Here is an 18,053-nt window from a genome sequence, read left to right on the forward strand (position 1 = left end):
CCTCAATAGTTCCTGAGTGACAATCTGCAGCAACAAGAAACAACCTCAGGAAAGAGGCTCAGTTCTAAGAAATGTAATCCTGAGTACACCATAATATTGCCCAGAAAATTTGAAATAGCAAGGGATCACAAGAACAAAACAATTCTGCCAGTGGACACAAAAGCAAAATGTGGCAGGCAAAGCATACATATTGATACTACCTTATCTACACAAACTTGGAACACTAAGGACGCAATCCTAACCCTTTATGTCAGTGCTTTCCAGCACTGGCACAGTGGTGCCAATGGGACATGTGCTGCATCCTGCAGTTGGGTGTCACTCACAGAGGCCCCCTCAAAGTAAGAGAATGTTTGTTCCCTTACTTCAGAGCTGCATTGGCTGGAAAGCACAGACATAAGGGGTTAGGACTGCGCCCAAAACTCATCTACTAAAAACAGATAAGGTTTTGACAAGTTAAGTCATAGTTAAGGTTTTGTAGCCAAGTAAACAAGCTTATGACACAATCCTGTTGAAGATTTGTGCCAGTCGAGCAGGCGTGCAACAGGTGTGTGCTGTCACAAATGTGCTGTAAAGCATGTTGCGTCAATGCACCACCTAGGCCCACTAATAGGCAGGCTTTGGAGTGGCACACACAGAGTTGGTAATCTCCATGATGTGTAATGCAGGGGCAGGTGAAGGGCAGCAATGGGGCGGAAGAGGGTGAATTGGGCCGAGGAGGGTGTTGGACTAGTGGTGCTTGTGTGCTCTATTTCCAATCCCCCTTCCCAGGCCTAATACGCTAACATGGGGCAATGCGGACTTTTGCCAGTGATATTTCTGGTGCAGGCCCAAGTAGCCCGATTGCAGCTGCTGAGACTTACCCTGGGACAAGGGGACAAATGTTCCTTACCCCACGGAGACATCTAGCAGCTGAAATTCCAATGCAGAACACAGTAGAAGCTGCCCTGGGGCCACTACATCAGTGCGAGGGAACTTAGGTAGGATTGTGCTGTCCATCTCACTTACTCTAGACTAGTAAGTTATATAAAATTGTTTTGACTCTTCACTTCTCGACAATGGAAATACTGACAAGAACTCAACTTTATAGATAGGTTTTAGGAGAGGAGAGGAAGCAAGACTGATTGGAAAACTAGCTGACTTCCGGTCAAACAGCCAGTAGTTTAACACAATTACAATAAAGAACAAGAAAACCCTTGTAGGTCAGCAAACACCAACAAAATTTGTAAGTATCCCATTGTAAGTGTATAATGTGCTTTAATACACACGCCTGATAAACCCTCTAAAAAGTTATTTACTATGAACTGTAAAAATGTGCCATGAAGCAACTTGCCTACAACAGAACACAATGCAGTGTGAACATTCATGTCATCTGATATTAACAGGAAAGAAAGCATTTACAAGTTTTGCCTCAGAAGAAAACACTGAAATACTTCATTGAGAACAAAGTTCATACCTAGACATAGAATTCTAATGGGTCAAATTAGGAAAAACATTTCAGTGCTTCAGATACTCTTTCAAGTAATGGCATAGTGTTGTGGCTAAGAATGGAAGCCAGAAATTTCCAGTTTAAATTTCACAATCATAGATGAATATAGGAAGTCTGAGACAAATCACGATTCACACTCAGCCGTGAACCTAACAATAGGACAGTGGTCTCCAAACTTAGGTTCGTCTCGCTATTTTCTGTGCTGCAGGGCTTGGAGCTCAGCACCCAGAAGTATCTGTTGATGATGCAGGGTGCAGGGACGTCCCCACCACTTACTTCCAGGCTTCGATACCATGAAGCTACCCCAACAACAGTGGTAAGAGGCTCAGGGTGGGCAGGCAGGCTTTTCATGCTAGTGCATGAAGCTTTACCTGCCAAGCTGAACTTCTGCACCACTGACTTTGGCATTGTGTCATGGTGTCACTGCCAAGTGGCTCAGGCAGTGAGCATTCCAGAACGCCCCTGTGTGCTCACCAAGCCACCCCAGGGAGCTGCGACTCCCACTCTGGAAACCTCTGCAGTAGGAGTTAATACTGCCTTAAATGCAGTATTAAATGTTATTGGAAAAATTAATGAGATAATTGTGAAATGTTCAGAATGTATGGATGGGTTACACAAATGTTTGCTATATTAAATGTTCATCTTAAATGTGCAATGTTGGTATATGTTTCTACAGATTATACAAAAATACAATGAAGGTGACTTTGTATGATACCGAGGAGCCTTTAAGAGGACAGAATAAACTGCAGTTGCAGTGCTCTAGCTGCTGTGTCAGCATGCCATAATCAGCTACTAAATATCCCTCAGCAGTACTGCTGTTGCATAGCAGTAGTTCCTTTCCACTCCTTTTAATGGAATTAGCACAGCACTACATTGCCTATGTTTGTCTACTATCTCAATGACTTAGACAACATTTTACTTTGCTGAATCAGACATATTCTGGCTCCTTTTAGCCACTCACCACGTTTACTCTCTACTTCTCGTCACCATGAAATCAACAGAATTTAATATAGGACATTAATGTATAAGTAAAATTGTTGTAAAATCATGTCATAAACAACCAAAAATGCAACTCTAAAGCCAATAATCTCTCTCACTCAAGTCTAGTTAAAAATCTCTTTGAAGGTAAATTAAGAAACGTCCTGCTGCATCAGGTCAAAGGCTTGTCTAGTCCAACTTCCTATATATCACAGCAGCCTACCAGATGTCTTAGGGAGCACAAAAGAATAAATACTTGTATCCAGTAGCCACTCCCTTGCATCTAGCATCCAGAGATAAGCTACCTTTAAAACCTGGAACTTGAACAGAGTCGTCATGGCTTGTAACTTGCGATGGATTTTTCCTCCACAAATCTGTCCAGTACCTTTAAAAGGCATCTAGGCCAGGTGCCATCACAACATCCTACGGCAAGGAGTTCCATGCTGAGTAAATAAATATTTCCCTTTGTCTGCTCTAACTCTTTCACCAGTCATTTTTAGTGAATATACTGGTTCTGCTGTTGTGAGAGAGAAAAAAGAACTTCCCTCTATCCACCCTATGCATAATTTTATATGTCACAAGCATGTTCCCCCTCGGGCATCATTTTTCTTGACCAAAGAACTCCAAATACTGTAACCTTTCCTTGTAAGGGAAGTGCCCCAGCCCAATAATCATTTTGGTCACTCTCTTCAGTACCCTTTCCAGTTCCACTACATCCTTTTTGAGATGTGGTGAACAGAACTGGAAACAATACTCCAGATGTGGCATTATCAATTTTCACAGTGGCATAATAATCTTGGCTGTTTAGTTCTCAGTCTCCTCATTAATGATCTCGAGCATGAAACTGGCCTTCCTCACTGCTATGGCACACTTGGTCAAAACTTTCATTGAGCTGTCCACCACGATGCCAAGATCTCTCTCCTGATCCATTATAGATAGCTCAGAACCCACCCATATAAAAGTGGCAAAGTCTGAAACTGAATCCAGCTGAATGAGATCATGTGGAAGTTTGCCCTTTTAAGAGAGATTATATTACTTATCAGAAAGCAGTGCAATTGAAGCAGTGTAATAAAATCTCTCTTGAACTCAGTCATTTTTCCTATTTTAAAACAGATTCTTCTTCCATTTTATGCTTCTTAGGCCAGTGGTTCCCAAACCGTGAACTCCCTCCCCCAGGGAGCTGTGGAAACCACCAGGGGTGCTGTGGAATCCTCACCAAAAACCCACTGCGCTATGCAATGTATAGGATTGTAGCCTAATGGGGAACCACAGCCATTGGCCCAGTAGGTCAAGACAGCCGCCAGTCAAAGAAATTTGGGAACTATTGTCTTAAGTTATTAAGCCATTCTTTAACTTCCTGCATCTTCATTCTAGCATATATTGTATTCCAATATCAGTTGACTGACAAAAGGTTTTCTATTTCATTTTCTGGTTGTGCCTTAAAACGTAAGAGTTTGTTTTGCTTTGTTTTCCAGGCTCTGAGGGATCACCGTCAAGAACAATAACTGTTCAAAAAGTATAAAATATAGTGGGAAGCCATAAGTGGCACCAAACTAAAACTACTCAGCAGCCATTATGCCAAATAATGTACCTTCTAATGTACCTAATGTACAGACTTTACAGAACAAGAATTCAGCTTTGTGACTAGCTACATTTGTTTTATCAAAGTGTGCACCAACAACAAACAAAGCGTATGATAAAGCAGCAACCCACAGCCAGTCTAATTTGGCATGAGAAAAACACATCCTGAGACAACAACAAAAAACACACCCCCTTCCCCTCCCAAACACTGTCAGCCCTTTGGTTAAATATTTCACACACTCAACAGCATTTCAAGCTACAGAGCGTGCATTCGTTTTTCATGACATGAAAAGTCTTCTGCCAAGCATCAAATAAGCACTTGTTTTGCAAGTGTTCTCTTCACACCCTGCTTTGAAGATTCAAAGATGATTATGGCCTACTTTTTGAAAACATTACACATTGCAATAAACAGAGAAATTATAAGGAGAACCAAATGACAGGACTTAAAAAAAAACAACAACTTAGACTGAACAGTCGATATAAAAATAAAAAGTTTGTTACCACAGAAATATCAGACTGGCTCTGAGAATTGGTTGGCAATTATTACTGAACCAGAAGAGTGTTACTACTTTAATTCACAGCAGTATACCTGACACAAAGCTTACTGCCAAGTGCAGCAACCTACTTTGTGAATACTGTTGCTTGAGTAATCCCTGAGCATCTCACAAATTTTAAACTTGGGTTTTCTAAAAAACTGAATTAAAGTTAGTTTTAAAAAACCCAATGTTGTCAATACTACAGTGAAAAATAAGAATCTACCTGAACAAGTGGCATGTGGACATGTACACAAATAGATTGTTTGTTCCCCTCCAAACTGGTAGAGACAAAGTTTTTCACCCATTAAGGGCCCAATCCTATCCAATTTTCCAGTGCCAGTGCAGCCATGCCAGTGGGGGGTGTGCTGCATCCTGTGGTGGGGATGCAGCTTCAGTGGTCTCCTCAAGGTAAGGGAACATTTATTCCCTTACCTTGGGCTGCATTGCAGCTGCACCAGTGCTGAAAAGTTGGATAGGATTGGGTCCTAACTCTTCCTTCAGAACCCAGAGGAGCAGTAATAATAAAGTAACAGAATATTATTTTATTACTCCTATATAATATTTTATTATTATATAGGAGTAACAAACTGCTCCTATGCTAGAACTGGGACACTGACACTGATTGAATTTTAGGGTGGACAAAAGGAAGTAAAGTGAAACTCCATTTGTCCAGGATCTTCGGGATCTAGGTTATCGGATATGCCCAACTATCCCTTTAGGAGCCGCCCTGGGTCCCTTTAGGGAGAAGGGCGGGATATAAATAAAGTTTATTATTATCATCATCATCAGCAGCAGCGGAATTCCTACCTAAATTACCCCCAGGCCTAGTGTCCCCATTGGTAGTACTATCCAGTTCTAGTAACAGTGTCACTACTTACATTATTTGGGATCAGAGTTTTCCTCTCAGATGAGCTGTCTTCCCAGGCTATCGAGTCCCATCTACCCGGTGGTTGTTTAGTTGCCTCTTACGACAAGTACAGCCAAACTGAGGGCCTATTCTTATCCCCCAGCCCCCAGGGGTGACATCTGGGATGTCAAGACTTGCGCGTGAATTGGATTAAAGTGAGGGAGAGGTGCGCATAGTCAGCCTCACTCTCTCTTCCCAGATTTCATCTTGCTCCAATGGCAGGACAAAAGTCCAGATGGTTGGAGATGGTTTTACATTGAAAAGCAGTAAACTAGTATTCTATACATGATTAAAAGTGAATGCAAAAAAAGGTGAGGTAATCACGCTCATGTAGACCTCCGTGTATGCAAAGACACCCTGATATTTGTGTTTTTAGCACTAACTAGAGTCATTATTGGAATTTTAATGGAGATGAACAGTCGCTTCTCCCCCTTTTATGCCAATTTACAATTAAAGTATTGAACAAAGATATTAATTGAGCATAAGTTGCATACTTTTTAAAAAATGTTTTGTTTTTGTTGCTCTCTGTGAAAGGCATATGTCAGAACAAAGACAAAAGAGACTCGTTCTATTTTTAAATACTGAGCTTTAGCAGTCAGTTTAAAGGAACACAACAACTAAGACACACTCTGAATGTTTTGGAAGGAGCCCACAAGGGAACCACAGAATAGGGAATTAGAAAGGACTTCCTTCCTTTATCATCTCTGCTTGTCTGAGCTGCAGATGTTAACCATTTTGCTCTGGCAGCAGAAACCAAAACAGAGGCAGCAAAATGAGCACCATCAAAAGGAGACATTCGCTGCAAGACTGGCTGCCTCTGGGCACTTCTGGGTCAAGAGAGTGAGATTGCAAATGGGAGCTCTTTCCACAGCACCAGAGAAGTCGCAGATCTGGGAGAATCCTCCATGCCCAGTTTGGGAAGCTCAGCTGTGCAACTTCCCTGCTATCTTGCATCTGACTACACAGTACAAGAACATCAGAAGTGCCCTGTCAGATCAGACCACAGACCCATTTAGTCCAGCATTCTGTTTTCCACAGTGGCCAACTAGATGCCTCTGGGAAGCCCACATGCATGATAGGTAGCCATTTCCCACCTTTGATTCCCTGCACCTGGCTTTCAGAAGCAGACTGCCAGTGAACCTGGAAGGACCAGGAGCGTAGTGTAGCCAGACAGGGGATGGCAAGTTAATTATTGCAGGCACCGCAATGAGCCATTTAAGTGGCTCCTTCCGCTCACCTTCGGAGTCACCGGGGCACAGGCGCTCACTGAATGGCGAGTTGTTGGCAGCCTTCAGTCTCGAAAGACTTTGGTATCGCGCTCTGAAAGGTGGTTCTGGAACAGCGTCTAGTGTGGCTGAAAAGGCCGATTCGGGAGTGACAATCCCTTCCACACCGGGAGCAAGTGCAGTCTGTCCCTGGTCTGTCTCCCTGGCTATGGGCCTCCCTGGCTATGGGCTATGGCGAACACATGCGCATTGCATCACTGCCCCAAAGGCTTTGACAGCGAGTGGGAAGGGCCACTTACATAGCACCTGCAATACTTATTACGCCACCGCCCCTCTGGCTATGCACCTCTCATGCCTCAGTTTGATATGTTGGCCAGCGGTCTTCATCCAGGAAGATTCAAAACAAGAAGCACCTGGCAGCTTTGTTGTCTGGCCATCAGAGGCTCTGAACCTACAGGGAAGTGCCAATCCCTTCTGAAAGGTGACACACTCTGCCTAGACCCATTTCACTCACCTGCATTCACTGCTCTATTTTAGACCTGCGAACCAGGTCTTGAGGTCTTGAGACCTGCGAACCAGGTCTTGAGGAACCTCCACTGCCTTGTGGCTGCATCCAGTTATGGAAAAGGCTTCAGGATTTTGGATTTTGCTTCAACCTCGAGGCAAAACCATAATCCATAATTTGCTTCAACCATAATCCAAAATTATGGATTTTGCTTCAACCTCGAGGCAAATCCGGAGCCGGAGTTCCTAAGGCAGTTCGTGGCTGAACACAGTCACGTTCTGGCAACTCCTGCGATGCCGCTGGAACCAACCGTATTGACTTCTGCCTTTCCATTGGACCATTGGAGAGGGGGTACTTGCTGCATGGGAAACAGCCTATCCTCCATATCTACTTTACCCAGGCTTCATGCTCTGGAGAGGACATTCTGTTCCAGAACCACCATTCAGAGCGCGATACCATAGTCTTCCAAGACTGAAGAATGCCAATGCAATGTAAAAAAAAAGTTCACAAGAATTCTGACACTCTCAGTAAATTAAAAAAAAAATAAGTGGATACCAATTTAGTGGAAAAATGGCTTTAAACACTCACTTCCAGGTTTCTTGCTCTGTACTGATGCATTCTGGGGTGACAATGGAGTAGCAGGTAAACCCAGTAGTGGGTCTTAAAAGACAGTACCCACTTGTTATGATATTGTGTTACCGTTCTTTAGGCTGCCAAGTGCATAAAGTTCTGTGGGTAGCAAAATGAAGTTATTTTGTTCAACGGTTTTTAGTAATTTCCACTCCCACCCCTATATGAGAGGTACAAATCATTGAAGTAATTTGGATAGAAACTTACAGATGGCAGGATAACTTTTCCCCCCACTGAGATCACAGTATCCATCCTAACCAGTGACAATTGGGCTGTCATGAAAATTACATCATGCTATCTCTCCTGAGAGGCCAGCATTTCAGTCAAAGGACAGCTGTCAAAATAAAACATACTATGCTATGAGACTGGGAAGGCTCAAAGGGCATGCACATGAATTTGACTCTTTTAAAGAGTATCTCTGAATTACAGGGCAAATAAAACACAAAATGTACATTGAAGTTGTATATATAACTGGTTTGTTACATCCTAGCTATCCACACTAGTTACATCCTAGCTATCCACTCCTCACTAGCCAAACTAGTTTCAGTTTGGCTGTACTTGTCGTAAGAGGCGACTAAACAGCCACCGGGTAGATGGGACTCGTCAGCCTAGGAAGGCAGCTCATCTAAGAGAAGGAAACTCTGACCTCAAACCTCCACTGCCTTGTGGCTACATCCAGTTCTGGAAAAGGCTTCAGGAGTCAACCTCGAGGCAAAATCAGGAGCCGGAGTCCCTTAGGCAGTTCATGGCTGAACACAGTCACGTTCTGGCAACTCCTGCGACGCCGCTGGAACCAACCGTATTGGCTTCTGCCTTTCCATTGGATCATTCCAGCGACGTGGAGAGGGGGGATTTGCTGCATGGGTAACAGCCTATCCTCCATACCTTCTTTACCCAGGCTTCGCGCACTGGAGAGGACACTCCAACATACGGCGTCGGCACAACACGGGAAGCAGCAGTTTACCGGTTATAAGTCTTTGCTCGATTGGCGTAGAGCATGACGCCAGGGGCTGCTTCCGACGGTGGGAGAGATCATTGCATCTCATTGGGCAGCTACCGCCCGCCTTAAGCTGGGCAGTCCCCAGCCAGTAAGGTGTTGCCTCGCCACGGTCCGTTAACCTCATGGGGTGCGTGGGGTTTAGGGTGAAAACCGACAAGCGGATCGACAACTCTGCACCATGCAACAGAAAACAGAAAACTACTGCCCTAAAGCTGGGCACCTGGAACGTTAGGACAATGACACCTGGCTTCTCTGATGACCTGCAAGAAATAGACGACGCACGCAAAACAGCTGTCATCGACATGGAGCTGAGCAGACTGCAGATGGACATCGTCGCCCTTCAAGAGACTAGGCTGCCAGATTCCGGATCTGTCAAGGAGAGAAATTTCTCATTTTTCTGGCAGGGAAAACCACCAAACGAAACCAGGGAACATGGCGTTGGCTTTGCGGTCAGAAATACCCTGCTGAAATCCATCATCCCACCTACTGTGGGAAGTGAAAGAATTTTGTCCCTGCAGCTCCAGTCATCAGCAGGACCTATCACTCTCATCAGTGCTTATGCACCAACTCTGTCGTCTCCAGCAGAAGCCAAAGACAAATTCTATGATGACCTGGCCACCACTGTCAAGAAAATCCCTGTAAAAGAGCCATTGTTCATCCTCGGCGATTTCAATGCTAGAGTTGGTGCTGATAACAGTTCATGGCCCACTTGCTTAGGTCAGTTTGGCACTGGGAGGATGAACGAAAATGGCCAACGCCTGCTAGAGTTTTGCTGTCATCACGGTCTCTGTGTCAGCAACACGTTCTTCAACACAAAGCCCCAACATAGAGTCTCTTGGAGACATCCAAGATCAAAGCACTGGCACCAGCTCGACCTGATCCTCACCAGACGCTCCAGCCTTCCCAGCATCAAGATCACACGCAGTTATCATGGTGCTGCCTGCGACACTGACCACTCCCTGGTGTGCAGCAGAGTGAAACTGCAAACAAAGCGACTGTATCACATGAAAAAGGAAGGAAGACCTCGCATTGATACCAGCAAGACCCGGGATCAGAGAAAAGTGGAGGAATTTGCACAAGCGCTTGAGGAATCTCTTCCAGGCCCGGCCGATGCAAACGCATCCAACAGATGGGAACATTTCAAGAATACCGTTTACAACACCGCCTTGTCCATATTCGGCAAGAAGACCAACAAGGCGGCAGACTGGTTTGAAGCCCACTCTGAGGAGTTGACGCCAGTCATTGAGGAAAAGAGGAGAGCTCAAGCAGCATACAAGGCCTGTCCCAGTGAGCGCAACCTGCAGGTCCTCCGGACTGCTCGCAGCAAAGTCCAACAGACTGCCAGGAGATGTGCTAATGACTACTGGCTCCAGCTCTGTTCCGAGATACAGATAGCAGCTGACACGGGCAACATCAAGGGGATGTATGATGGTATCAAGCAGGCCCTAGGTCCAACACAGAAGAAAATTGCCCCTCTGAAGTCTGCCACAGGCGAGGTCATCCAGGATCGGGCGCAGCAGATGGAACGCTGGGTGCAGCACTACTCTGAGCTATATTCCAGAGAAAATGTAGTCACCGAAGAAGCACTGAACAACATTGAGTGCCTGCCTGTGCTGGAAGAGCTTGACAGTGAACCAACCCTAGAAGAACTTCACGTGGCCCTGGACTCCCTTGCCTTTGGCAAGGCACCTGGAAAAGACAGCATCCCTGCTGAAGTCCTAAAATGCTGCAAAGAGATCATCGTCACTGAGCTGCATGAAATCCTCTGTCTCTGCTGGAGAGAAGGTGAAGTACCTCAAGACATGAGGGATGCAAACATCATCACGCTGTACAAGAACAAAGGTGACAGGGGTGACTGCAACAACTACCGCGGCATCTCTCTCCTTAGCGTTGTAGGAAAGCTGTTTGCCCGAGTTGTACTAAAGAGGCTCCAGGTACTTGCAGAGAGCGTCTATCCAGAATCGCAGTGTGGATTCCGAGCCAACAGGTCCACCACTGATATGGTATTCTCCCTTAGACAACTGCAGGAGAAATGCAGGGAACAACGACAGCCACTCTTTATAGCCTTCATAGATCTCACAAAGGCTTTCGACCTGGTCAGCAGAGACGGCCTCTTCAAGATTCTCCCCAAGATTGGATGTCCACCCAGGCTCCTCAGCATCATCAGATCTTTCCACAAGGACATGAAGGGCACTGTTGTCTTCGATGGCTCCACATCAGACCCTTTTGACATCCGAAGCGGAGTGAAGCAGGGCTGTGTTCTTGCACCAACCTTGTTTGGGATTTTCTTCGCTGTCCTGCTGAAGCAGGCCTTTGGAACTGCAACAGAAGGCATCTATCTCCGGACCAGATCAGACGGAAAGCTCTTCAACCTCTCCAGACTGAGAGCAAAATCCAAAGTCCAGCTGAAATGTCTGCGTGACTTCCTCTTTGCCGACGATGCAGCTGTCACTACCCACTCTGCCAAAGATCTCCAGCAGCTCATGGATCGTTTTAGCAAGGCCTGCCAAGATTTTGGACTGACAATCAGCCTGAAGAAAACACAGGTCATGGTTCAGGATGTGGACTCACCTCCCTGCATTACAATCTCTGAGCATGAACTGGAGGTTGTCCATGACTTTGTGTACCTTGGCTCAACGATCTCCGACACTCATTCTCTCGATACCGAGCTAAACAAGCGCATCGGTAAAGCAGCTACCACGTTTTCCAGACTCACAAAGAGAGTCTGGTCCAACAAGAAGCTGACGGAACATACCAAGATCCAGGTCTACAGAGCTTGCGTCCTGAGTACACTTCTGTACTGCAGCGAGTCATGGACTCTTCGCTCACAACAGGAAAGGAAACTGAGCGCTTTCCACATGCGCTGCCTCCGACGCATCCTCGGCATCACCTGGCAGGACAAAGTTCCAAACAACACAGTCCTGGAACGTGCTGGAATCCCTAGCATGTATTCACTGCTGAAACAGAGACGCCTGCGTTGGCTTGGTCATGTCGTGAGAATGGATGATGGCCGGATCCCAAAGGATCTCCTCTATGGAGAACTCGTGCAAGGAAAGCGCCCTACAGGTAGACCACAGCTGCGATACAAGGACATCTGCAAGAGGGATCTGAAGGCCTTAGGGATGGACCTCAACAAGTGGGAAACCCTGGCCTCTGAGCGGCCCGCTTGGAGGCAGGCTGTGCAGCATGGCCTTTCCCAGTTTGAAGAGACACTTTGCCAACAGTCTGAGGCTAAGAGGCAAAGAAGGAAGGCCCATAGCCAGGGAGACAGACCAGGGACAGACTGCACTTGCTCCCGGTGTGGAAGGGATTGTCACTCCCGGATTGGCCTTTTCAGCCACACTAGACGCTGTGCCAGAACCACCTTTCAGAGCGCGATACCATAGTCTTTCGAGACTGAAGGTTGCCAATACTTACATTATTGCCAAGCTACTTGGGGCTTTTCCAAGTGGTTTCCATGGCCTGTCTTAGTAACACAGTTGCTGAGCCAGGCACAACAACATATGTGCAGGGGCCAATGAGGATGGAAGTCTACTCCTGAGTTGGGAACTCTCTGAGACAATTTTGATGCTGGACTATGGGGAGTGCCAGACAATTGGGTTTATTAGAGTTTTACCGTACTTCACAATAGATCATGAATCAATACAGAATTTGCTATCACAAGTTGTGGTGATGGCAGTAGCTCAGATGGCTTTAAAAATGTAGTAGGCAAATTCAAAGATAACAAATCAATGGCTACTAGACATGCTGGTATATGCCACCTACAGGCTCAGAGGCAGTATACCTATTACAGGACAGCAATATCAGGAGATGCGTCTGCCTTTGACTCTTGTTTGTGGGCTTCTGAAAGGCAGCTGGTGGGACACTATGTGCAAGAGGATGCTAGATCAGATGGGTCTTTGACCTAGTTCAGCAAGGCCATACTTATTTTGTTATAACAAGGGAATAGTTCCATATACAGTTTCATTCCTTGGGGAAACATAAATGCTGCTTGCCTTTACAGAAGCTTGCCTCTAGTGCACTTCCTCTCAGAAATTTAGTTCTGTGTCTACTCATTAACATAGCTTCGGAGTATGCATTTCTGCATCAGTTCTTTCTCATTGTAGTAGAAAGGTACATCTAACATTTTCTCCTTAGGGATGAGTTTCCAATCCCACAGGATTTCAACAAACGTTCAAGAAACCAGAAGAAATAGTTCATTTTCAAGATAGGCCAAATGAAATAGGGACTTTTTTTTTTTAAGTTGATTGGGTTTGTATTTTCATTAAATCCCCCAAGTTTCTAGAAATATTAAGAAATGTGGGCAACATTGCCAGAAGCTCTGTAAAAACCGATCTAGCACCATGACTTCTTAATTGCTTCTCTCTCCTGTTCCCATCAGGTGAAAGAAACAAAAAGAAAAGTAGCTTGTTGTCTTGAGTGCTTCCTGAGATACAGGGCACTGTGTAGGTACTGTGAGATAGAGGAAGTTGGACTAGATGGGCTTGTCCTGATCCAGCTCTTCTTATGCTTATGGTTTGTTATGTTCAAGAGAAGTGCTCAGGATTATAGCTAAAGATGTTCAGGGTTCTATTTTTACTCAAATTAACAGCAATCAAGCAGCCAGAGGCAAATTCTAACAAACTCATACCCATGATATTATTCTGCAGATTAATGACCAGCTGGGATGTACTGGATGCCCAGATGGTTATTAATCTACAGAAATGTGTGCAGCCTGCTTAGTGCTACTTTAAGGTGCACAGAACATGATCCAGCAATATCTGATGTTCCTAAAGTTGCTAAGTGTTTGTTAAATATGATGGCTTTATGTAAAGATCCATCAAGATTCTCATCTCTGCCTTGCAGGTTACTTTCATGAAGCAATTTTGGAGGACATTCAGCTTAAAAGCAAAATGAAAGGTAACTGCTTAGGGAAAATGGATGGACTTTGGGACTGTAGGAAACTGTGTTCTTGCAATAATTAACTTGAATACATATTTTCATCGCTCCTATGATTTAAAAGAGGCTTTGGTAATGAGAAGTCCCAATGAGAAAAGGCACATTCTAAAATGGAATTTAGAGCTTGACAAATTAAATTAACAAGAATTTCTAATTAAAGTCACCATCAAGCCAACAGCCTTGGTTTTTAAACAAATTGCATTCATTGTATTTAAAATCAACTCCAGACGAAAGTGTCCAGATCTGCCACACTCATATTTTACATTCTCAATTTTCTGCTTATTTAAAGCAGACATGCCACTCCATTAAAGATGTTGTGCATTTTATCAACTTCTCTAACCCAATATGTGTGTTAAATAATCAGTAAAATTGGTAATTCTCCAACATTTTGCAAACACTCTTCCCTTATTAATCAAGTTGAAAGGTCTCCTAGATCACCAGTTGCAAGAAGTCTTTTTCCCTGTAAGAAAAATCCCTTCAGTGTTTTTAAAATTTAATACAGTTGGCAATTCATAAATGTAACTAAATGTAATTCCAACATTAAAAAATAGATTTTAAAAGACACAGACACAGACACAGACACAGAGAGAGAGAGAGAGAGAGAGAGAGAGAGAGAGAGAGAGAGAACTAAGTACTGTACCAGTCAATCACAAACAATTTTCCAGATGTTTAAAAAAGTAATCACCAATGGAGGAAGGATTTTGACTGCTATCTACTTATAAGATTAGACAGATCATGAAATAAGCATGTTCTGTTCCTATTATCATGTTCCTTTTCTGGCAATTGCTGTCATAGTGAAACATATTACAACAATACCTTGACTTTCATCCACTTGACTTTCTTCACTTTGCTCTATCAGCTGTTTTCAATTATAACCATATTTCAAATACTGTCCACATGCTTTCTGCTTTCATCCGACTTCATCCAACCTTCCACGTGTCATCAACGTTCTTATGTTTCTGTTTCTTTTATTTTATTTCTTTTATTTCCCGTTTATAACACATGAACTCACATGTTTTATATAGTTATTTATGTTTTTTGCCAGCCAAAATAAATTTCCAAGCTAAATAAGGCTATATTTTAACATTCTTCCATTTTTTACTTTCATCCATGCCCTGGTCCCTAACCAGCTGAAAGTACAGCACTGCTATTTTCCTGCTAACAATTCAAATACCTATGGGGTGATTTTCAAAAAAAATGCCATCAAGTCCTTCTCCACCTGTCTCACCTGGTCTGCATTCATACCATTGAGCTGTAGCTTCTGGTTGTGTTCCATACAACAAGCAAAAATATTCAGGCAGGAAGACAATTCACTGAACCAGCGTTTTTCAAATTCTCTTGGAGAGTTTGAGCAGCTCTAGGTTCTTGCAGGGGGGGAGGCAGTGGGGGCAGGGGGAGGCTGCGGCACGATCCCCAGGATCGCTCAGGGGGGCTGCAGGGGCTTGGCTACATGTACCTGAGCCTCCTGCAGCCTCCTGGGGGTGCGGGGAGCCCTGTGCGACCTTCTGCAGGGCTCCCCACAGCTTCAGAAGTGAAAGTGGAGTGATCGTGCTCCACTTCCGCTTTAGTGGAGGCCGGGTGCGATTGCTCCGCTTTCGCTTTCAAAGCAAAATCCTGGAGAGCCACTGGCAGTAAGAGCGGACATAACAAATCTGGATGGATTACAAGTCTGATGGAATAAGGGAAACTCATAAATATTTATATTTCAGACGTATATAAAATACTATATTCCATACTCCACCGTATGGCCTAGGGCCCACAGGGTAGCTTCACAAAGAATGAATTACAATAGCTGCAAGCCCAAAGAGATCAAAGGAATGCAGGTGAATTAAAAAAAAATTAACACCTAAGAATGGAAACAAATTCCTTTATTTTCCCCCTCTAAAACCCCTTTCATGCAATTCAACCATACCACCTACATTTTCATACTGTGTAGAAGTGGTTTACATGTTAAAGACAACAGGACACAAACAGTAGAAATGACTGTTACCAATCAGATCCACCAGAGAACATACAAATGTAGAATTATTTCATTAGAATTTTGAAAACATGAATGAGAACATGAATGAGAACACAATTGTCTTTCAGTAATATTAAATGTAGATGTAAGAAATTGGGTATCTGATACCTATAGCAAAACAGATTACCAGGAGCTTATTATCAGGAAAAGATGGCATGCCACAGGAATGCAACCTTTTACACAAGGAGAAAATTAATTTGCGAGACTATGAAAGGAATGCAAGCTTTTAAATCATTTTACTGTAAAGAATTCAAGAATGAGACATTTCAGTCAGCACGAACTACATGCAAATGAAAGCCTTTGCACTGTGCACTTCTTAAGTTTTGATTTTTCGTAATTTGATAAAGCATCATCAGGTATATAAAGCTCCGTTTCTAGCTAGTTCTTTGAGGAGGGAAAGACAATTCCTCTGTGCAAATTCGTAGAATAGTTTCCATCTGTTTGGTTCCTGAAACCCAAACTGAAATATTTTTCCTGCCCAACACCAGTGATACATGAGCTGCTGTAGTGGTCATTACCACTATTGCTACAGTGCAAGAAAGAGGTGGGGCTCCTTCTCCAGAACTGCCCACATCGTCACCCCTTTACATTATAGGCTGGTTGGCAACCTTCAGTCTATGACTATGGTATAAGCCTACAGCACCCAGTATTCCCAGGCAGTCTCCCATCCAAGCACTAACCAGGCCTGACCCTGCTTAGCTTCTGAGATCAAACAAGATCAGGCATCTGATAGTGAATATGAGAAATAACCTGATAGATCAATCAAGTCAGAAGTCCATCCAGTCCAATATACTGCTTCCCTCATTGGTCAACCAGATTCCCTTGGAAGCTCACAAGCAAAAGAGAGGCACACTGGCTCCCTTACAATTGTATTCAGAGGTATACTGCCACTGAATCAGGAGCTAAGCAGAGCCATCGTGACTAGTAGTCACTGATAGATCTGTCCTCAATGAATTTGTCCAATCCTTCCTTCAAGCAATCCAACCTAGCAGCCATCACCATATCTTGGGGCAATAAATTTTACAGACTAATCATAGAAGCACTGTTTAAAGAAGCACAGGTTGATACTAATTATTTGTGTGGGTTCCATTTCAAGTACTCAGGTGGATGGCAAAACAAAAAACACTATAGCAAATCAATTTAAAAAACAAAAGTTTCTTTGCTCTGGTGATCAGAAAAACAGCCTTGCTGACCTTTTGACTCTAAGATAAAAGTCATTAAGAAGACAATCCATCAATCAGTCCTCAGCTCCACTCAGCCCGTCCCTTCACCAATGCAAAGTGATCATCTTTCTTTCAGGTGCTCAGGGGGGAGGGAGGGGTTGCTTGGAGAGAGAAGGATTGATGGTCAGCCAGCTGCCCCCTACTCTCATTAAGGAGGCTATTGTTAAAGTGTTCAGTTTTTTAAACTGAACTTAAAGGGATGCATTTTCCCCTTCTCCAGTGATCAGCACATTCCTTCTCATTTGCAGTGGCCATTCGTGTTGAGTCAAATCTGTATATAAAAAATTCCATGTATAACAAGGCTGGACCTGCACTTCCTTTTCTCTATACTAATCCATTTATTTGGATGACCTCTGGCTCTAGAGGGGAGAAACCCCTCTCTCTATTCATGCTCTTCACACCATACATAAATCTCAATCATGTTAAAAAGTACCAAATATTGTAGCCTTTTTCCAGAAGGAAGATGCTCACCGTACTTGCAGAACCCCTGGACACCTGCCACCTAGCAGCGAGACTAGGAACATGACACAACAAACAGCAGAAGGAGGCTCAGTGGACAGACCTCCAAACCATACTTTCCTGTGTGCAAAAATCTCACTTGTCCACTCTGAGCCTCTTACTAGTGTTTGTTGCATTGCATATGGCTTCCCAACCCAGAAATAACTGGCAATGATGTCATCACCAGTTACTTCCGGTGGTACTTCAAATAGGTGGACCATGCGAAGTGGTATGGTGGAGGACAAAAGTTGAGAATCACTGATCTAGCACCCTCTTTGACAGTCTTCTGCTGGGAGCTGAACACAGCTGTTTCAGCAAGACTTTCGCCCGATTTGTGCTTAACTTTCTTCTGCTTCCCCTCTGGAATATGGCTCTGTTGATTTGCTACTTTGTTATGGACTGCAATTTTAAACTGTTCTATGAGGTGAGCTGTCTTGAACACTTTGTTTTAAAGTGGAAAAGAGAAAGAGAAGCCGAATGAATGAATGAATGAATGAATTGATGCACTTGCTCAATTTGTACAAT

The 18,053-nt window shown here is 44.0% G+C and overlaps 1 protein-coding gene across 2 annotated transcripts in view; it reads right to left on the reverse strand.

The window, feature by feature from the left end:
• Nucleotides 1-18,053, reverse strand: part of SIPA1L1 (signal induced proliferation associated 1 like 1) — a 200,031-nt gene that overhangs the window by 98,577 nt on the left and 83,401 nt on the right. The window lies entirely within an intron of this gene.

This window comes from Tiliqua scincoides, chromosome 1 (assembly GCF_035046505.1).
Source record: "Tiliqua scincoides isolate rTilSci1 chromosome 1, rTilSci1.hap2, whole genome shotgun sequence".
In the NCBI taxonomy this organism is placed as follows: Eukaryota; Metazoa; Chordata; class Lepidosauria; order Squamata; family Scincidae; genus Tiliqua; species Tiliqua scincoides.